The following is a 22,565-nucleotide window of genomic DNA, read 5'->3' as shown; positions in this document are numbered from 1 at the left end:
ATCTTCCCAGGCTTTATAATATGCCATTATAAAGCAGGCATACACCATTTTTTTCAGTGCTAAAGAGAAAAGGCTACTTTGTGGAATATTGTATTTAACGCCCTCCAGTGATTTCATGGCTAGGATGAAATAGAAACCATTAATTACCAAGCTCACAACAATTGTTTCTTTCTTTAAGACAATGCCAGACATCTAATACCAGTTGTATCAGGCAGTAGATACTTCTGAGGTAAATCCATTTAGCTGATAGTTATATTACATATTAGATATGTTGCTTGGGGGTGAAATCTTTGAAAGGATGCTTTGGTTGGATGGGGGCTTAAATAAAGCATTTCCTCAAAGCTATCATACAAACCATGATGTTCCCTTCACTCCAAAGAGCAATGCAAGGGCAGCCATATTGTTCAATATTGGCTTGCTTGAAAACAGTGAAAGAGCCTTTTCTCACAATTCTGACCCAAAATGATTTGTAGTACTGATGCGCATTACTGTCGAAGAAAATCAGATTGCCTCTTTGCTTCAGCCAAGAGAATCATGTTTCCTGCATGGCATCACTCTGTTTGTCAAAGAAAATGTAATCTACTTTTCAAAGGCTTAATGTCAGTCATAGTAACAGTGAACTGTGCAATTTGAGTGTATATCACTTTGAAAGAAAAACAGGTTTGCTGAAAAATAAGGAAAAATTATATATTTAAACTTTTTTTTTGTTTGCCCTTGTCATAGAGATAGACAAATTGCCTCTTGGCCACATTCAAACTCAGGCTGAATACAGAGTCCACCCCATCTTCTTCTCAAAAAAGGAAAAGGCTGATCTTTTTAAAAATAGAGATAGAACTGAGAAAGAAGTTGTGGACCAAGAAACTATCACAATCTTTGATTAAAGACTAGAATGTCGAAAAAGTGGATAACTTAGTAGATTGGAAGGGAAAGGCCTCCAGAAGTAATTCTTCTACCTTATTTTGACTTGTCCATGGTAAATTCCCAAGAGAATGTGTTAGTTCAGGAAAAACGGAGTATTAGTCTATAGACACAGTTTCTCTGTGATGATGCTGTGCTTTGGAATACCCTGTAGTTGTGAAATTCAAGTAGCTCGCTCATTATTATTAGATTTTGAGAAGTTATTAAAAACAGCTATTCAAGAATCTTTTTGAATGCATCTATCTCGTTATTTCTTCTTTGATTGCTTAAAATGTGTTTTTTAGACTATCTCTGAATTTCGTTTTTGACTATTTGATTGTTTGATTTCAAATTTCAAATTGTACTACATCAAGAGTCCACTGATTATGTTGGGTTAAATCAAATAATTAAAGTTTACTAATTAGGTAGCAACAGGTAGAAGTCTAGCCAATAATTTATGATAGTCCCTTTATGTTTTTTCCCCCTGTATTATGGTCATTATTTTCTTTTCTTCTGACTGAGTTACAGAACTGAGTATTTAAACTTCAGCCTTCCATCAGGCTGCATGTGAAGATAATAATTAGAGTTTCTTATAATCTGTAATATTATTTGAAACTTCTACTTAGTCCTTTTTTATGAAATGTGGCAAAGAATGACCTGTTGTAGCAAACCAGTGACAACCTGAAACCTGGCAATTTCTGTTTTGATTCAAAATGCATCTTCCTTTTCTTTGTACATCTACATGTTTAATGTAAAGCTTTTTATAGTTACATTTTCATTAACCATTTTTAAGAAAATGGAGAGAAAAAACCCACAATCAAAATAAAGTGGATTATTGAGAAGTTTATAGCCATCATAGAATTAGACTTAAATTTTTATTATTTCATTTCTTTGTTTTAAGTAAATGATATATTGTTTTAAAAACTACAAATATTTTTAATAACTGAGGACTATATGGATATCAGTTTTACTTGTTTGTTTGTTTTTTATTTGATTTTTATGCCGCCCATCTCTCCCATAAGATGACTGTGGGTGGCTTACAGATTATAAAATATTGTTTTAAAGAATATATTAAAATATTAAAAATATGCAGATTATTTTTTTTAAACTATACAAAAACCAAAACTAAGAGATTGATGGCAGGGGATGAGATGTTCTTACCCCATTATCCACCTCCAGAAATGAAGATGGGCCTCAAGCCAAGTATTAATACCCTTATGGAAGGCTAAATAGCTGGAACAGTTCTCACCTCCAGTGGTAAAGCAGTCCACAAGATCGAGGCCACAGCAAAAAAAATGCTCTTTTCTTGACCTGCTGGGATTCCTTAGCAGATGGGATATGTAGCTGGCTCTTCTGCTGGCTCGAGTGGGGTAGACTAATCCCATTGGGGAGAGACACCCCCTCAGGTACCCTAGACCCAAGTCATATAGGGCTTTAAAAGTAACAACCTTGAATTGGATCCAGAAGCAAACTGATAACAAATGCAGCTCATGCAGTAGCAGTGTTACATGTACAACTGGGGTTCTAGAATGGTGAGCACTGTTGCATTCTGGACCAGCTGTAGCTCCTGAATACTATTGAAGGGTAGCCTCATGTAGACTCATTGCAGTAATCCAGTAAAACTGAGAGATGAGTAGGGCAAGAGTGACCATGACCAGGGCTTCACAATCCAGGTTAGGGATACAACTGGTGCACAACATGAAGTTGCGCAAAAGTCCTCTTAACCATCTATTCTTTGAGCAGGAGTTGTGCACCAGGTCTCTCGGGGTAGTGCAACCCCATAATGATGATAAACAACCAGATCCTTAGGTCTTTTGCATCCACATCTTGCATCTGTCTTGCCTGGATTCAGCTGTTGTACTCCATCCAGACCCTGAGAGCTTCCAGGCATTATGAAAAGCAGCCAAAAAATTGCTTGGCTCATCAGAGTTGAATATGTAAAACTGAGTGTCATCAGCATATTGATGATATTTCAACCCATGGTGTCAGATGATCTCACTTAGAATTAGAATTTTGGTCATTTCTATCCAGGCAACTAAAGATTTTAAGTTAATAGAAACTCAGATTCTACATTTATTAGACATTTATGTATACATTTATACATTTTTTTACATTTTTACATTTTCTGTCTGTTATTTAATACCTTGTTTTCAATTTTTATTGCATTCATTTAGTATAGAAAATTAAGTCTTGGTGCAGTATTCACTTTAATAATGCATTTCTTCATATCCCATACAGTTTTGAATTTTCTTCATATTCATATTTTTCCAGATGTGAATACTTTTTTAAAAAATAAGTGTTTGTTCATTTTGTCAAGTAAATTCCAAGCCATTTCATTGATATTGTTTGGTTTTGGTTTTGGTTTATTCAGCAGTGGCATTAAACCCCATTGTTTAATTCACTTTTTTATTATCTACCTCAGTTAAGTGCCATGTCAACATTTGAGTTTAATCTTTATTGATCCAGTATCACGGAACCATATCACTATATTTATTCTATCAAATTCTAAAAAGTATTTTTGGCTGAATAAATAGTTAAAAGCAGAATCAGAAGCATATAATTTCAGTCTATGTTATTGAATTACTAATTTAATTCCTGACATCTGTTACAGAAGTCATATTTTCTGCAATCAAGATTGGAGCGGTTAACATTAAGCTTAAATCTATTGTGTGCTCATGTATTGTTGCAATTGAAGCTGAAGTTGTTCTGTCCCCCCCCCCACCTCAGTCCGGGAGACACGTGAACTGACTCAATTAGCCAGCAATTTAGTCCATGGCAGCTATCAGCTTTGGCAGCAGACTAGCAAATGTCTGTCAAGGTTTTCTTTATCTTCCCTGATGCCGGCGTCACAGAAGCTCGTTACCGGAGCAACCAGGAAGTCAGGAACAAACAGCAATCCAGGTCAAATGCTCAGTCAAATAGTTCAGCTCAAGTTTTCTCCAGTCAGTTTGTTTTGTCTGTCACGAAGTAGTAGAGCAGCCCCTTCTGCTTTTATACCCTGTGGGGTGTGGCTCCGTGACTCAGCACTCTCTAGGCCTGCCCCACCCCTTCTTTTGTTGTTCCCACCTCTCTTGTCTACGAAACTTGGGATCTAACCAGGACTGATTGTCCACAGCTGGGTCTGGAAGAGTTGCCCAGGCGGGGGGAGATACAGGAGACAGAGGCCTCGTCACCTCCTCCACCTGGCCTGCCTCTGGCTCCTGGAGCTGAGCCAGAGAGGCCAGCCCTGCAGAGGGGAGCCCCGACAGCCCTTCCCCCTCACTCTCTGAGTCACTTTCTGGCAAGGGGCCAGGCCCGGGGGCGGGGGGGGGGTGCTGGAGCCACAATAGAAGTAGTCTTTGACAGGAAGGACATTGTAATAGATGATTTTATGAGTTAAACTCAGATCATGTTGAAGGCGGCTTTATGTTCTTTATGATTATTCTTTATCAATATGAAAAAAGTCAGATACAATACATATTCTTCAGAGATATAATAATAAAAGACCATTCCAAATTATCAAAAGCCTACTCCTTATTAAGAAAGATCAGTTATCTTCCTGTTACTCTGATTATAAAATCAATAGCATTCAAGATATACCTGATACTGTCCTTCATGTGTTTCTTTCAGTATGGTTAAAAAATGCATTAATTCAGGTTAAAAAAAAACCAGAACTATTGCCATAAAAGCTAGTACTCTACTTTGAAAAAAGAAATAGATATGAATGGATGGTCAAGTAATTTCCCTCCTTGTAGATTAGAGACACATAGGGAATCCCATACCTAGGTTTCATCTTGTAAGGTAATCTACAAATAGAAATAATGTGAAAAGGAAATATAAAAAATGAAGAAACAGTAAAAAAAACACCACCAAACTAGATGTCAAAACAAACAATGGAAATTGCAAGGAAGAGAAATTCAAAGCTAAGAAAAACAAAAATCTCACCAATGAATTTAACAAAGAATTTCAGAGAATTGTTAAAAAAAGAAGAAACACTACTACACTACTACATTAACATCTGTAAATACTGACCATCAGACAATACATCTAATCTAATCTAATCTAATCTAATCTAATCTAATCTAATCTAATCTAATCATTTCTGGAGAATGCATAGAAAACTTTCCACTAGTATGTGTATCCAGTTATTAACTCTTTTTTATTACAAGATTTATGCTTGCTTCATTCTACAATCACAAATAAACTTTATATATATTCACATATAATTTGTTTTAAACTGCTTCGTATCCATTTCACTTACATAAAAATGTATAAATATGTATAATGTTTTTCTTTTTTACTGATGAATGTTAGTTTGATTTTCAATGATCCCTTAGAAACCACCTAAATGGATTCTTTCCAGGAAAGCCTGTCTCCAGCTTGGCCATTCAAGTCTTCTAACAGTGTACCCATTGCCATTGTAACTGAGTCCATCCACCATTTTTTTTACCTTTAAAAAAATAATAATAATCATATAATGACTTGCTGTTGGTCATCCTCTTTTTCTCTTTCCTTCTACCTTTACCAGCATTAGAGTTTTGTCCTGATACCTAGGGATTTGCATACTATATCCAAGATATAATGACCTTTTGTGCCTTGAATGAGAACTTCAGATTGATTTGCTCCATTTGTTTTTGTGTTCTGGTTATCCATAGTATCTGCAGAAGTCTTATTTAACACCAAAGCTCAAAAGCTTCAGTCTTACTTCTTCGAAGTCCAACTTCCATTTCCATAGAGTCTCACAGGAAAACAGTTGCTTTTCTACTCTTTGTAATTATATAAAAATGATGACACTTAAATATCTTTTCCAGGTCCTTCATCCCTACTCTACAGTGTTAAGAGTCTACAGCCTATTTCTTGACTTTCTGTTACTTTACACCACTTCAATATCTTTATTGTCAAATTTATTTATTTATTTATTTATTTATTTTGTCACAACATCATATAAAAAGATTTTATAGTATATAAACATATATATGAGTAAATATTGGGAGGTATAAGCATCTATATATATATAGGAAGAAGAAAAGAAAAACAATAGGACAGGAACGGTAGGCACATTTGTGCGCTTATGCACGCCCCTTATGGTCCTCTTAGGAATGGGGTGAGGTCAATAGTAGAAAGTTTTTGGTTAAAGCTTTTAGGATTATGGGAAGAGACCACAGAGTCAGGTAAAGTATTCCAAGCACTGATGATTCTGTTACAGAAGTCATATTTTCTGCAATCTAGATTAAAGCGGTTAACATTAAGTTTAAATCTGTTGGTTGCTCTTGTATTATTGCAATTAAAGCTGAAGTAGTCTTTAACAGGAAGGACATTACAATAGATGATTCTATGAGTTAAACTTAGGTCTTGTCAAGGCGACGGAGTTCCAAGTTTTCTAAGCCTAGGATTTCAAGTCTGGTGGGATAAGGTATTTTGTTGTTTTCAGAGGAATGGAGAACTCTTCTTGTAAAATATTTCTGGACACGTTCAATTGTATTGATGTCAGAGATGTGGTGAGGGTTCCAAACAGGCGAGCTGTATTCTAGAATTGGTCTAGCAAATGTTTTATATGCTCTGGTTAGTAGTGTAGTGTTTTGGAAAAGAAGCTACAAGATTAGGTTTACAACTCTTAGAGCCTTTTTGCTATGTAGTTACAGTGGGCTTTGGCACTTAGATCATTTGACATGAAAACTCCAAGGTCTTTAACGGGTGGGGTCATCTGTAAGGTAATGTCCATCAAGTATGTACTTAGTGTTTGGGTTCTTTTTCCAATATGTAAGACTGAGCATTTGCTGGTTGAGATTTGAGTTGCCAAGTTTTAGACCAAGTGGTTAGATGATCAAGGTCTTTTTGGATGATAGATGCATTGTCTGTGGTGTTAAATAGTTTGACATCGTCAGCAAAGAGAACACAATTACTTGTGATATGGTCACAAAGATCATTAATGTATAGTATGAAGAGTGTTGGTCCAAGGACGCTGCCTTGAGGAACGCCACTCTTGACAGGAACAGGATTTGATAGAGCATTGCCAATTTTGACCACTTGTTGTCTGTTAGACAGAAAAGCAGATATCCATTTGTGAAGGGGTCCTGAAATGCCATAGGATTTTAGTTTTAGGAGAAGTTTATCGTGTACTACTGAGTCAAAAGCTTTGCAGAAGTCTATGTAGATTGCATCTATTGTTTTGCCTTGATCAAGATTTGTAGTCCATATGTTTTTACAGTGAAGAAGTTGTAAGTTGCATGATAATTTTTTCCTGAAACCAAATTGTTTATTGGAGAGTAGGTTGTTAGTTTCTAAGTTTCTAACGATTTTTGTTCTATCTTTTGCCATTAGTTTGGTCTCTTTTGGATTCGGTTCTAGCTTCCTTTTTCAGGTCAGATAATACTGAACCCCACACTGACTGATAAGAACATTCAACGGTTTAAGGTCAATGTGAAATAGGAAGGCGGCAAAAAAAATTCTCCAACTTTTTCAGGCCACAGAACTTTATGGTTAAGGGGAGAAATATTTTTAGAATCCTCTGCCTGCCTTTTAGTCAGTGATGATTCAGGAGCACAGCCACCTCTCATCCTTGCCATCCTTCAAATGTCATGAAATAGGAATTGGCAACCCTTGCTACGAGATCGGTATATGGGCACCAGTCGCTTAATTACCAATCAGTCTTCTGAAACTGAGAGCTAAGAAGAATGGAATAATCTGAGAGCCCTGGAAACAAATGGGGAAAATACAACCAAAAAAACTATGGAAAGGTCTTTTTGGCTGAATCAGACTCAATAGAGTACAACGTAGAAGACAGAGATAGAATCAATATCTATATTATTCATAGCCAACTTGAGACAATGAAAAGACACTGAAAAAGAATACAACAAAGAATGAAGGCGAAAGGCACTTTTTATTTTCTCTGGTGGACACGTAAGATAGCTAAGACTTATTGAATTCAGATATGTATTTTAAGTCAGAGAATTCTTAAAGTGAACGTACAACTAAAGCCAGAAGTTTTACGTGTGGACAAATACATTGGAAAAACAAAATGGAACTTTGTTCTTATACATTACAAGAGCAGCAAGACTTCTCTAAGTGCAGAGATGGAAGGACCCAGAATAGAGGAATGGATGCTGAGATTAATGGAGTTGGTGGAGAGGGCAAAATTAAAGAAAATACTTTATCTAACTTGGTTTCTTCTTGGAAACCACTCTTGGATTTTTTGACTGAAACTGAAAGAAATGAAATTTTAACCTTGGGTATTGATGATTAGACTTGTTTATAATAATAGAATGATTGTTTCTTATGGTTTATTGTGATTCAAAGTCTCACTGATTTTAATCTATATGGAAGAAAGTTGAAAATTACTTCTTTTCAAAGTTTTTTCCCCTCTTTTGTCTGCAATCCCCAATATTGCTTTTACTTTATTTATTTATTTTTGATTTATTGCATTTTATACTTTTTTGAAATTTAGTAAAGTTTTGTGAAAAGAAACAAAGGATGAATGAGAGTGTTCACCAGGTGGATATTAGATGCTGGCTGGAGAATTCTGAGAGTTGCAGTCTAGACATCTTAAAATTGCCAAGTTTTAAAAAAACCACAGATATAAGGTATTAAAAGAGGGAGCTGTGTGAATAAAGGAAGAAGAAAAAAGTATCAGGTGGAGAAATGATATCAGGGTAGACTTCTATATTGTATTATATTTTACTTTTTCTGAATATATTGTGTTTTCTCTGAATAATATCCCTTCTTTTGAAGGGATATTAATTTACAAAGGAAGAAGATGCTTAAAAATAGTGCAGAAGATACAGTGGAAATAATAAACACAATTCATCACTTTATTACAGAATTCTTCTTCCCAAGCTCACAACTGAAATAGCAGTAGTGCATATTTTCATTTCAGTGGTTGATTGTTCCAGTATACAATCAAAGTCGGAAAAGCTCATTAGGAGTCCTGGCCTGAGACTGAATAATAGCTGGAAAGAAGACCTACTTTGTCTCTTACATAAAAATATCATTCCCTTATTCTTCCTTGGGGAGCTGTAAATGCAACCCTCTGGCTTCTTACTATCAGAAACTTTGAAAAAAAATAGCATCATCCTCTGTGTTACCTGTTTTACCCTAGTGGGTGAAAAATGAGAGCAAAACACCGAATTGCAAAGCATAGTGGAATACAGAGAACATACAGATATACTCGAGTATAAGCCGAGTTTTTCGCACGCTTTTGTGCTGAAAACGCCTCGGCTTATACTCGAGTCTACCTTGCAGAGCCGACCCAGGAGAGGGTTTTTGCCCTCGAACAGCTGGGCCGGCAGGACGAGCCCAAATGCTGCCGGCATGCTTTGCCAGCTCGGCCGGCTCGCTTTGGGCGGCGGCTGGCCTCGGCGCTTTCCGCCGCTTTTGATGGCGGCGGCGGCGGTGGTCGGCGGAGGGGCGGAGGGGCGGAGGGGCGTCACATTTTCGCCTCTCACTCGCCTCCTCTCGCCTCGGAGGGGCGGAGGGGCGGAGGGGCGTTGTCACTCGCCTCCTCTCGAAAGCCGAAATTGAGTGCGGCGGCAGTGGTGGTGGGAGGCCGCCGTGAAGTGCCGGCTGGGGAGCCCGGAGCCAATCCCGGCCCCCAGCCGGCACTTCACGGCGGCCTCCTGCCGCCGCACTCAATTTCGGCTGGAGAGGAGGGCGAGGTGACAACGCCGGGCGAGAGTGACAAACAAATAGAGTTCTTCGCCTTGGCGTTTGTCACTCGCCTCCTCTCGAAAGCCGAAATTGAGTGCGGCGGCAGTGGTGGTGGAGGCCGCCGTGAAGTGCCGGCTGGGGAGCCCGGATTGGCCCTGGCCCCCAGCCGGCACTTCACGGCGGCCTCCTGCCGCCGCACTCAATTTCGGCTGGAGAGGAGGGCGAGGTGACAACGCCTCCGCCCCCACCGCTGGCAAGAGGAGGACGAGTGAGAGGGGCGAAATGTCGAACGCCCCTCCGCCTCCGCCGACCACCGCCGCCGCCGCCATCAAAAGCGGCGGAAGAAAACGCTGAGGCCAGCCGCCGCCCCAAAACGAGCCGGCCGAGCTGGCAAAGCATGCCGGCACTTCAATCCCGGCTCCCCAGCCGGCACTTCACGGCGGCCTCCCCACCCACCCACCCACCCCACTGCCGCTCGCACTCAATTTCGGCTGGAGAGGACGGCGAGTGTGTCAAACGCCAAGGGGCGAGAAGAACTCTTTTATTTGTTTGTCACTCGCCTTCGAAAGCCGAAATTGAGTGCGGCGGCAGTGGTGGTGGAGGCCGCCGTGAAGTGCCGGCTGGGGAGCCCGGATTGGCCCTGGCCCCCAGCCGGCACTTCACGGCGGCCTCTGCCGCCGCACTCAATTTCGGCTGGAGAGGAGGGCGAGGTGACAACGCCTCCGCCCCCACCGCGGGCAAGAGGAGGACGAGTGAGAGGGGGCGAAAATGTCGAACGCCCCCTCCGCCCCCTCCGCCGACCACCGCCGCCGCCGCCATCAAAAAGCGGCGGAAGAAAACGCCGGAGGCCAGCCGCCGCCCCAAAACGAGCCGGCCGAGCTGGCAAAGCATGCCGGCACTTCAATCCCGGGCTCCCCCAGCCGGCACTTCACGGCGGCCTCCCCACCCACCCACCCACCCCACTGCCGCCGCACTCAATTTCGCTGGAGAGGACGGCGAGTGTGTCAAACGCCAAGGCTTAGAAGAACTCTTTTATTTGTTTGTCACTCGCCTCCTCTTACTGCCTCCTCTCGCCTCGGAGGGGCGGAGGGGCGTTGTCACTAATACATCCCAATAAAATGCAAAGGTTTCAAAGCATGTTTTGGAAAAGCAGCGAGGATGGGGAGAATGCTGCCTTGAATGTGAAAAGAAACGTGGAAAACTCCAACTACAGTATAAAAAAAACATTTGCACTCAGTACTTTTTATTTTATTTTATTTTTGCCAAGTTTTCCTAGGGTTTTTTTCCCTATGGAAATTGGGGAGGTGGGGAGAAAGAGGTGAAAAGAAAAGCCTCTTGGAAAGCGGAGAAATACGGCAAGAACAACAATTTCTCCCGAGAGGGGGCAGGAGGAGGAGGAGGAGGAGAGATGGGGCATTGCAAGCTAGGGTGGGAAGAAGGAGGAGGAAGAAGAAGGAGGCAAAAGAAACCGACCTCGCAGATCAGCAAATTAGCTTTCCTTCTCCAAACCAATTTTTTAAAAAAAACCCGTTCTACCCAGAGCAAATGGCAAATAAGCAGCCCGTTTTGAGTCTGATTATTGTTTCATGGTGGTTGCCTCTCTGATCTCCTTGTACATGACAAGGCACCTCTAACCCAGCGCTTTGTGTTTGTTATTGGTAATTCTCCTCTCCTTCTTCCATTGGAGTCCTCTCCTTCCTTTCCGAACGGGCGGGCGATTTACCTTCTCTGCCTCTTTTATTTTCCTGGAGGTGGAGGTGTATTCCTAAGGATGCCTTCAGTGCTGGGGAAGGAGCCGATCCATGGAGGGGAGGGGGGCGACGCTGCCGAGAAGCCGCTGCTTACAGAGAGCGAAAGAGCCAGGGAGACCTTGGCATAGGTGGGCGGCTGGTGTAAGGCAGGGCAGAACCTTCGACCCGCAAGGATCCCGGGAGGTGGGGACGAAAGAGAGGCAGAGAAGGAGGGAGGGAGGGAAGGAAAAGAAAAGAAAAGGGGGAGTGAAAATAAGAGCAGTCCGAGCAATAAATAAATATTGCTGGGCTGCTTTCCAAAAATCCTCAGCACGGAACTAAAAGTTGCAAGTGTTTTGTGAGTTCAAACAGTCCCTTCCAGACTAACACGTTTCATTAAAAGATACAAAGTTTGGTAAACTGAAGCTCGCTCTGTCCAATGCAAAAAAATCATCATCATCATATAATAATAATAATAATAATGATAATAATAATAATAATAATAATGATGATGATAATGATAATAATGATAATGATAATGATAATAATAATAATAATAATAATAATAATAATGATGATAATGATAATAATGATAATGATAATAATAATAATAATAATAATAATGATGATGATGATGATGATGATAATGATAATGATAATAATAATAATAATAATAATAATAATAATAATAATAATAATAATAATAATAATAATAATAATAATATTCAGCCGTGCTTCGCTTTGATGGCAGCCTGACGTAAAATGGGGGCAGGGGATACATACAGTTAGAGAAAAATAACAAAACAATGTTTTGGGCTCAATTGCAGTCTTAAATTGAGGACTACCGGTACTTGCAATTTGAACCTTATTGGACACTTCATTCCTGGAGGGTTTTTAAAGAACAGACTGGACAATCCTTTGTCTGAAACAGTATAGGATCTCTTGCTTGAGGAGTGGGGACTGGACTAGAAGATCACTGTTAGTTTGGGATATGTTCAGAGCCCACACATCTGATGACATAAAAAAATTGGCAAAGTCATCTCAAGTCACTTTGGCCGTTATTCCAGGTGGGCTTACATCTGTATTGCAGCCCCTAGATGTCAGTTTAAATAAACCTTTCAAGGACCATGTGCGAAGGATGTGGCATGAATGGATGACATCTGGTCAAGCTCGTCTGACAAAAGTTGGAAATCTGAGAAAGCCAGACATAGAACTAATAGCACAGTGGGTTCGTGATGCATGGGAAGATATTCCAGAGGACATGGTGCAACGTGCCTTCAAGAAATGTGGCATTAGTAATGCTATGGATGGCAGTGAAGACAGCGCATTGTATGAGAGTGACAGCAGTGATGATGACGACTGTGAACTCAGTGATGACGACAACGTATATGCGGATAACATCACAGAAGCTGAAGTAGCTGAAGCTCTGTTTGGACAAACAGATGATGAGGAGGAGAACTCCAGTTTTGAGGGATTTTAGCTCTCGTTAGCTTGGTTGCTGTTACTTTTAAAGATACTGTATTTTTGATACCATATTCTTTTTGGGGACCCCCTTTTGCACTTTTATTGTTTTTCGTTCAAATAAATATTCATGTTATTTTACTTGGCTCTATCTTTATTTTTTACATTGACCAGTAGCTGCCTCATTTCCCACCCTCGGCTTATACTCGAGTCAATAGTTTTTCCCAGTTTTTGTGGTAAAATTAGGTACCTCGGCTTATATTCGGATCGGCTTATACTCGAGTATATACGGTAATTGCAAACTTTTTTTCCCCCAAATTTTAAGCAGTGGTTTTAGCTCTGGAATCCGATAATGTTTAGCTAGTTTGATTGGTCTTCATGTTCAGAAGAAAATGATTCCATTCTAATTTGGAATGCAGAAGAAGACTTATTTTAAAATATAAACCAGTTATCAATTAAATATTGAGGAGATAAGATATTTCTAGGACTTCAACAATACAGCAACATCCAAATTTGTCTGCATAACCTTTGCCTTGTTAATGTGAGGCGACATTCCATTTTGTTGAAGAACACAAGTTGAAGTTCACTTGTGTCTTGAATTGTTATGAAGAAGCAAGTGAGTGAGCAATTGAATGAGGGGGAGGAGGTGGAATTCTATTGTTTCATATTTACCCTTAGAAAGACTTTTGTTTGATCTCCAGAAAAGGGACTATATTGTTGATGGTGTTTACAGAAAACTTTTGATGCATAAACACTCCCTAGTTTTACTCAGAAAATAGAATTGCATTAACAAGCATAATTGGAGAATGCTTTAACTATAATTCTATCATTAGTTATTTGCACCATTATTCTACAATTAGCTGTATCACCATATTAATCAATATAATTATTTAGAAAGACTGCAGTGTATACTCCAACACAAAATCTGCATGATTGGGTAATTCATATAACATAGTAAACAGTGGAAACTATTATATTAAACAACGGATTACAATGGCAATTCAGCAAAAAAAAATTTGGAGATTATAACACTAACTCTCAACTAAGAAGAAAAAATTCTCCTTCAAGGTTTCATGATAACTAATTAGTAGAGGTATGAGTACATCCTCACCCTAGAACAGACAATGAAGTATATTATGAAACTGATTCTACTTATTCTCTGAGGGTTCAACAGAGACACTCTTCAGAGGAGCGCTATTCAATCTTCCTTCTAGCAGTGATGATGGCAGGACCTCATATCTTGGAAGAAGAAAGAGACAAAATATTGGCAAAAGTAATTAGCGGCTGACAAGGGTTTTCCAAACAAGCCCAACATAAACAGCATAGGCAAAAACCTCAGATCTTTCTGCAAATCAATCTCAAAAACATGTGGTTTCAGTTCAAAGTTCTCTTGAAGCAGATCAAAGTCAAATATTGGGCAGATCTTATCCTTTGTTCTTCTCTGAGAACTAATCATAGATCAGAGTGAACTAAGCCAATTCTCTCCAAAGCAGAGAATACTCAAGCTTTTATCAATGCTGTTATAAGGAATAACTTTTTAATTGGGAATTTAAGTGAAATCCGAGCATTATGATCTAGGCAAATATCTATTTTATGAATAATTATGAAGTTGGGTGCTACCAATATTGGGAATACTATTTTTCTGCCATATAATGAACAATGGGTTACAATATATTACATGGTAAAGAGATCTTTGAGCATTTTAAGAAGTTTACTTTGGAAATAATTTATATTTATGACTTCACAGCAATTACATATAGCCTAAGAGGAATTCTCTGTCCTTTGTAAATTATGACCGCTTGCCTTTTATTTGCATTTGTATCTTTTGCACATGGGACTCTCTTTCTCTCAGAATGTCTCCAGTGCATTGTGCTTATCTATGCTTAATTGAAAAAGTATCAGGTGGAGAAATGATATCAGGGTAGACTTCTATATTGTATTATATTTTACTTTTTCTGAATATATTGTGTTTTCTCTGAATAATATCCCTTCTTTTGAAGGGATATTAATTTACAAAGGAAGAAGATGCTTAAAAATAGTGCAGAAGATACAGTGGAAATAATAAACACAATTCATCACTTTATTACAGAATTCTTCTTCCCAAGCTCACAACTGAAATAGCAGTAGTGCATATTTTCATTTCAGTGGTTGATTGTTCCAGTATACAATCAAAGTCGGAAAAGCTCATTAGGAGTCCTGGCCTGAGACTGAATAATAGCTGGAAAGAAGACCTACTTTGTCTCTTACATAAAAATATCATTCCCTTATTCTTCCTTGGGGAGCTGTAAATGCAACCCTCTGGCTTCTTACTATCAGAAACTTTGAAAAAAAATAGCATCATCCTCTGTGTTACCTGTTTTACCCTAGTGGGTGAAAAATGAGAGCAAAACACCGAATTGCAAAGCATAGTGGAATACAGAGAACATACCGTATATACTCGAGTATAAGCCGAGTTTTTCGGCACGTTTTTTGTGCTGAAAAACGCCCCCTCGGCTTATACTCGAGTCTACCCTTGCAGAGCCGACCCAGGGAGAGGGTTTTTTGCCCTCGGGAACAGCTGGGCCGGCAGGACGAGCCCAAATGCTGCCGGCATGCTTTGCCAGCTCGGCCGGCTCGCTTTGGGCGGCGGCTGGCCTCGGCGCTTCCGCCGCTTTTGATGGCGGCGGCGGTGGTCGGCGGAGGGGCGGGGGCGGAGGGGCGTTGACATTTCGCCTCTCACTCGCCTCCTCTTGCCCGCGGTGGGCGGAGGCGTTGTCACTCGCCTCCTCTCGAAAGCCGAAATTGAGTGCGGCGGCAGTGGGTGGGTGGGTGGGGAGGCCGCCGTGAAGTGCCGGCTGGGGAGCCCGAGCCAATCCCGGCCCCCAGCCGGCACTTCACGGCGGCCTCCTGCCGCCGCACTCAATTTCGCCGGAGAGGAGGGCGAGGTGACAACGCCTAGGCGAGAGTGACAAACAAATAGAGTTCTTCTCGCTTGGCGTTGTCACCCTCGCCTCCTCGAAAGTCGAGCGAGGTGGGGGTCGGTGAGTGCCGGCTGGGGAGCCCGGGATTGGCCCTGGCCCCCAGCCGGCACTTCACGGCGGCCTCCCCTGCCGCCGCACTCAATTTCGCTGGAGAGGAGGGCGAGGTGACAACGCCTCCGCCCCCACCGCGGGCAAGAGGAGGACGAGTGAGAGGGGCGAAATGTCGAACGCCCCTCCGCCTCCGCCGACCACCGCCGCCGCCATCAAAAGCGGCGGAAGAAAACGCTGAGGCCAGCCGCCGCCCAAAACGAGCCGGCCGAGCTGGCAAAGCATGCCGGCACTTCAATCCCGGCTCCCCAGCCGGCACTTCACGGCGGCCTCCCCACCCACCCACCCACCCCACTGCCGCCGCACTCAATTTCGGCTGGAGAGGACGGCGAGTGTGTCAAACGCCAAGGGGCAGAAGAACTCTCTTTTATTTGTTTGTCACTCGCCTCTTACTGCCCTCCTCTCGCCTCGGAGGGGCGGAGGGGCGTTGTCACGAATACATCCCAATAAAATGCAAAGGTTTCAAAGCATGTTTTGGAAAAGCAGCGAGGATGGGGAGAATGCTGCCTTGAATGTGAAAGAAACGTGGAAAACTCCAACTACAGTATAAAAAAACATTTGCACTCAGTACTTTTTATTTTATTTTATTTTTGCCAAGTTTTCCTAGGGTTTTTTTCCCTATGGAAATTGGGGAGGTGGGGAGAAAGAGGTGAAAAGAAAAGCCTCTTGGAAAGCGGAGAAATACGGCAAGAACAAACAATTTCTCCCGAGAGGGGGGCAGGAGGAGGAGGAGGAGGAGATGGGGCATTGCAAGCTAGGTGGGAAGAAGGAGGAGGAAGAAGAAGGAGGCAAAAGAAACCGACCTCGCAGAGATCAGCAAATTAGCTTTCCTTCTCCAAACCAATTTTTTAAAAACCCGTTCTACCCAGAGCAAATGGCAAATAAGCAGCCTGCTTTGAGTCTGATTATTGTTTCATGGTGGTTGCCCTCTCTGATCTCCTTGTACATGACAAGGCACCTCTAACCCAGCGCTTTGTGTTTGTTATTGGTAATTCTCCTCTCCTTCTTCCATTGGAGTCCTCTCCTTCCTTTCCGAACGGGCGGGCGATTTACCTTCTCTGCCTCTTTTATTTTCCTGGAGGTGGAGGTGTATTCCTAAGGATGCCTTCAGTGCTGGGGAAGGAGCCGATCCATGGAGGGAGGGGGCGACGCTGCCGAGAAGCCGCTGCTTACAGAGAGCGAAAGAGCCAGGAGACCTTGGCATAGGTGGGCGGCTGGTGTAAGGCAGGGCAGAACCTTCGACCCGCAAGGATCCCGGGAGGTGGGGGACGAAAGAGAGGCAGAGAAGGAGGAGGAGGAAGGAAAAGAAAAGAAAAGGGGAGTGAAAATAAGAGCAGTCCGAGCAATAAATAAATATTGCTGGGCTGCTTTCCAAAAATCCTCAGCACGGAACTAAAAGTTGCAAGTGTTTTGTGAGTTCAAACAGTCCCTTCCAGACTAACACGTTTCATTAAAAGATACAAAGTTTGGTAAACTGAAGCTCGCTCTGTCCAATGCAAAAAAATCATCATCATCATATAATAATAATAATAATAATGATAATAATAATAATAATAATGATGATGATGATGATAATGATAATAATGATAATGATAATGATAATAATAATAATAATAATAATAATGATGATAATGATAATAATGATAATGATAATAATAATAATAATAATAATGATGATGATGATGATAATGATAATGATAATAATAATAATAATAATAATAATAATAATAATAATAATAATAATAATAATAATAATAATAATATTCAGCCGTGCTTCGCTTTGATGGCAGCCTGACGTAAAATGGAGGGCAGGGGGATACATACACGGTTAGGGAAAAATAACAAAACAATGTTTTGGGCTCAATTGCAGTCTTAAATTGAGGACTACCGGTACTTGCAATTTGAACCTTATTGGACACTTCATTCCTGGAGGGTTTTTAAAGAACAGACTGGACAATCCTTTGTCTGAAACAGTATAGGATCTCTTGCTTGAGGAGTGGGGACTGGACTAGAAGATCACTGTTAGTTTGGGATATGTTCAGAGCCCACACATCTGATGACATAAAAAAATTGGCAAAGTCATCTCAAGTCACTTTGGCCGTTATTCCAGGTGGGCTTACATCTGTATTGCAGCCCCTAGATGTCAGTTTAAATAAACCTTTCAAGGACCATGTGCGAAGGATGTGGCATGAATGGATGACATCTGGTCAAGCTCGTCTGACAAAAGTTGGAAATCTGAGAAAGCCAGACATAGAACTAATAGCACAGTGGGTTCGTGATGCATGGGAAGATATTCCAGAGGACATGGTGCAACGTGCCTTCAAGAAATGTGGCATTAGTAATGCTATGGATGGCAGTGAAGACAGCGCATTGTATGAGAGTGACAGCAGTGATGATGACGACTGTGAACTCAGTGATGACGACAACGATATGCGGATAACATCACAGAAGCTGAAGTAGCTGAAGCTCTGTTTGGACAAACAGATGATGAGGAGGAGAACTCCAGTTTTGAGGGATTTTAGCGCTCGTTAGCTTGGTTGCTGTTACTTTTAAAGATACTGTATTTTTGATACCATATTCTTTTTGGGGACCCCCTTTTGCACTTTTATTGTTTTTCGTTCAAATAAATATTCATGTTATTTTACTTGGCTCTATCTTTATTTTTTACATTGACCAGTAGCTGCCTCATTTCCCACCCTCGGCTTATACTCGAGTCAATAGGTTTTCCCAGGTTTGTGGTAAAATTAGGTACCTCGGCTTATATTCGGATCGGCTTATACTCGAGTATATACGGTAATTGCAAACTTTTTTCCCCCCAAATTTTAAGCAGTGGTTTTAGCTCTGGAATCCGATAATGTTTAGCTAGTTTGATTGGTCTTCATGTTCAGAAGAAAATGATTCCATTCTAATTTGGAATGCAGAAGAAGACTTATTTTAAAATATAAACCAGTTATCAATTAAATATTGAGGAGATAAGATATTTCTAGGACTTCAACAATACAGCAACATCCAAATTTGTCTGCATAACCTTTGCCTTGTTAATGTGAGGCGACATTCCATTTTGTTGAAGAACACAAGTTGAAGTTCACTTGTGTCTTGAATTGTTATGAAGAAGCAAGTGAGTGAGCAATTGAATGAGGGGGAGGAGGTGGAATTCTATTGTTTCATATTTACCCTTAGAAAGACCTTTGTTTGATCTCCAGAAAAGGGACTATATTGTTGATGGTGTTTATAGAAAACTTTTGATGCATAAACACTCCCTAGTTTTACTCAGAAAATTGAATTGCATTAACAAGCATAATTGGAGAATGCTTTAACTATAATTCTATCATTAGTTATTTGCACCATTATTCTACAATTAGCTGTATCACCATATTAATCAATATAATTATTTAGAAAGACTGCAGTGTATACTCCAACACAAAATCTGCATGATTGGGTAATTCATATAACATAGTAAACAGTGGAAACTATTATATTAAACAACGGATTACAATGGCAATTCAGCAAAAAAAAAAATTGGAGATTAACACTAGCTCTCAACTAAGAAGAAAAAATTCTCCTTCAAGGTTTCATGATAACTAATTAGTAGAGGTACGAGTACATCCTCACCCTAGAACAGACAATGAAGTCTATTATGAAGCTGATTCTACTTATTCTCTCAGGGTTCGACAGAGACACTCTTCAGAGGAGCGCTATTCAATCTTCCTTCTAGCAGTGATGATGGCAGGACCTCATATCTTGGAAGAAGAAAGAGATAAAATATTGGCAAAAGTAATTAGCGGCTGACAAGGGTTTTCCAAACAAGCCCAACATAAGCAGCGTAGGCAAAAACCTCAGATCTTTCTGCAAATCAATCTCAAAAACATGTGGTTTCAGTTCAAAGTTCTCTTGAAGCAGATCAAAGTCAAATATTGGGCAGATCTTATCCTTTGTTCTTCTCTGAGAACTAATCATAGATCAGAGTGAACTAAGCCAATTCTCTCCAAAGCAGAGAATACTCAAGCTTTTATCAATGCTATTATAAGGAATAACTTTTTAATTGGGAATTTAAGTGAAATCCGAGCATTATGATCTAGGCAAATATCTGTTTTATGAATAATTATGAAGTTGGGTGCTACCAACATTGGGAATACTATTTTTCTGCCATATAATGAACAATGGGTTACAATATATTACATGGTAAAGAGATCTTTGAGCATTTTAAGAAGTTTACTTTGGAAATAATTTATATTTATGACTTCACAGCAATTACATATAGCCTAAGAGGAGTTCTCTGTCCTTTGTAAATTATGACCTCTTGCCTTTTATTTGCATTTGTATCTTTTGCACATGGGACTCTCTTTCTCTCAGAATGTCTCCAGTGCATTGTGCTTATCTATGCTTAATTGAAAAAAGTATCAGAACAATCATATCATGCAAGGCATGAAATTGTAGGTGTATTGTTCAATTTAGGTTTTAAATTTTAAATCTGTAATTTGAACGATACATTTTTGTTTTGAACGTATTATTTGAAGGTTTGGTATTGATGTCAATTTATACTTGTCATTTCAAATGACAATAAAACAGATTCCATTTCTGTTCATTTTGTAATTATCTCACAGGGAAAAAAGTATTAAAGAAAAATTTAATAGTCCTGCACCTGAATTCTTAAATTCAGTGATTATTGTGAAAACTGTGTCATATATGATGAACTATCAGAAGCTTTCTTTCTTCGTGTTACATTTTATTCCATCAGATGCTTTTTACGTTTTATTCTGAATCAACCAAACAAATGACTTTAGAATTTCTCTCTTTCCCTCCCTCCCCTTCTGTGACTCTTAAAGAATTAGAAGAAATTATAGTCCCCCTCAGGCAAAGCCACATGGGTGTGTAAACACAGAAGATCAAGCTTCTGGCACTCAAGACTGATTTCTCATTGGCGGTAACCTGAGGAACATCATTTGTCTTCACTCCAATGTTGCTCTGAAAACAAAATCTGGATCAACAACTCTGAACCATCAGGCTTGCCAAGGTATACACTTATGCTTGGATTAACTCTTTGCTTTTTGTTTGAGATAAAATCTTAAGCATTTGCTTATAGCTGTTATTAATTAATCATTTATATAGCAATATCTTAATACACTGTACTTGTATTAGATTATCTGTTGATTTGATTGGTAGGCAACAGCTACAAGCATGCATTTGTAACCAGAAAAACAAATATCCAATGCTTTCTGAATATTTATAAGCAAGAAAGTCAGAACATAGCACAGTTACAGCTTGTTATCTTGATCTTATTTCCTTCTTGACCTTGAATGAAATATCCTGTTCTATTTCATTACTGCTATGTTTTAAATATGAGAGATTTTACTAGCTTTGCAATGGCATATCAAGTAAGACAGAACTTGACTGGACAGAAAGAGATAAGAAAAGAAGCACGCTATGTTTAATGGTTTTGGGGAACAGGAAATTACATTGCAGAGGCAAGCTGCTTATTCTAACATTTGCACTGTTAGGCCAGATCTACATCTTTGCTTTGGATTATATTATTTCTACAGAACAAATTAGTCATTTGTTATCTAAAACTAGCTGTGTTTTGCTGAATAATATAAATGAATTATTTACAAGACATGTGGTGCTACCATTGTAAATGTATAACCAAACCCTAGAAATACACCATGTGATGCAGAGAAGTAATTAAAAATCTTATAAGTATGTTTAAAACCCTCTGAAAAAATATGGGATCATTATGAAGAAATGTATTTCATCTCTCAGTTTTTAATTGCCTGAAGATTATGTTTGGAGTGGTCCCCATGGTGTGATCCAATAGTTTAAAGTGAATTGTGATGGCAGTGGTGTCAGCTCTAACACTTCTCCAAGTTTTTAAATGGGAAAGGCTAAAAATGATACCTCTTCCTTCCTGTTGCCCAATTAAATGGCACCATCTACCCAATTTAGCTGTTTTGAAAAGCCAGAGCCCCAGTAGCACGTTTGTCATATTGTAATCGTATTTGAATTTGTTTGTATTAGATTTTCATGATGGCCTCGCTGCTGCTACCTAGCTTCTGTGGCATTTATTTGGTTTGATTTATGTTTTAATTTGAATTGGATTTCTTCTTTTGGTGTGCTTTGTTGTTAATTGCCTAGAAATATTTGACTATTGGATGGTTTAAAATATAATAAATAAACAAGCTCATCAGGAAGTATCAGACTGGGATGTTAAAAACAACACTTTTCTAAAAGGCAAAGGTACCTTCATGGTTATGTCTTTGAAGTCCTCAGGAATAAAGCTTAAATGAAGAAAAGTTCATGCGCAGAGCGTCCGTGATAACATCCAGGTGGGTGGGCAGAGCCTTCTGCCGCTGCTACTTGTTCGCCCAAATCAGGGCGAACCGGTAGAAACCCACCACTGATGTAATGTTATAATTATATAAATGAGACAAATTATTATGATGGCTTCCTTTTTTATTTAACAGACATCTGAGAATAACAGATTGCTCCTCTCTCATAAATTGTGCATTAAAATAGATTTCATTTTGTTTGTATTCTTTGGGGAAAAAAACTTAAATAGGATTTTAAAAAATCTGTTACAAAACTCTTGTTAAACATTTTAAATTAAGTCATTTTGTATTCCCAATATTCAGCTGCTGATGAAAATCCATTAGAAAGCTGCACTATTCTAACACGAGGAAATTCTACTTTTCATCAGTGGAATATTGTCAATTTACTTAACAACATTTATTCTTCCCACTTATGTTATTTAGGCTATGTAAAGCACAACATTAGAAATCATAAAATATTAATT

General features: G+C 39.7%; 1 protein-coding gene across 1 annotated transcript in view; it reads left to right on the top strand.

The window, feature by feature from the left end:
* The window catches only part of SGCD (sarcoglycan delta), a 520,002-nt gene that overhangs the window by 172,550 nt on the left and 324,887 nt on the right, over positions 1-22,565 (top strand). The window contains exon 3 of the mRNA XM_058165781.1: positions 20,605-20,792. The gene's annotated coding sequence lies outside the window, so the exon portion shown is untranslated. The remainder of the gene's footprint in view (positions 1-20,604; positions 20,793-22,565) is intronic.

Source organism: Ahaetulla prasina, chromosome 2 (assembly GCF_028640845.1).
Source record: "Ahaetulla prasina isolate Xishuangbanna chromosome 2, ASM2864084v1, whole genome shotgun sequence".
Classification (NCBI taxonomy): Eukaryota; Metazoa; Chordata; class Lepidosauria; order Squamata; family Colubridae; genus Ahaetulla; species Ahaetulla prasina.
This window is presented reverse-complemented; position numbering and strand designations above follow the sequence as displayed.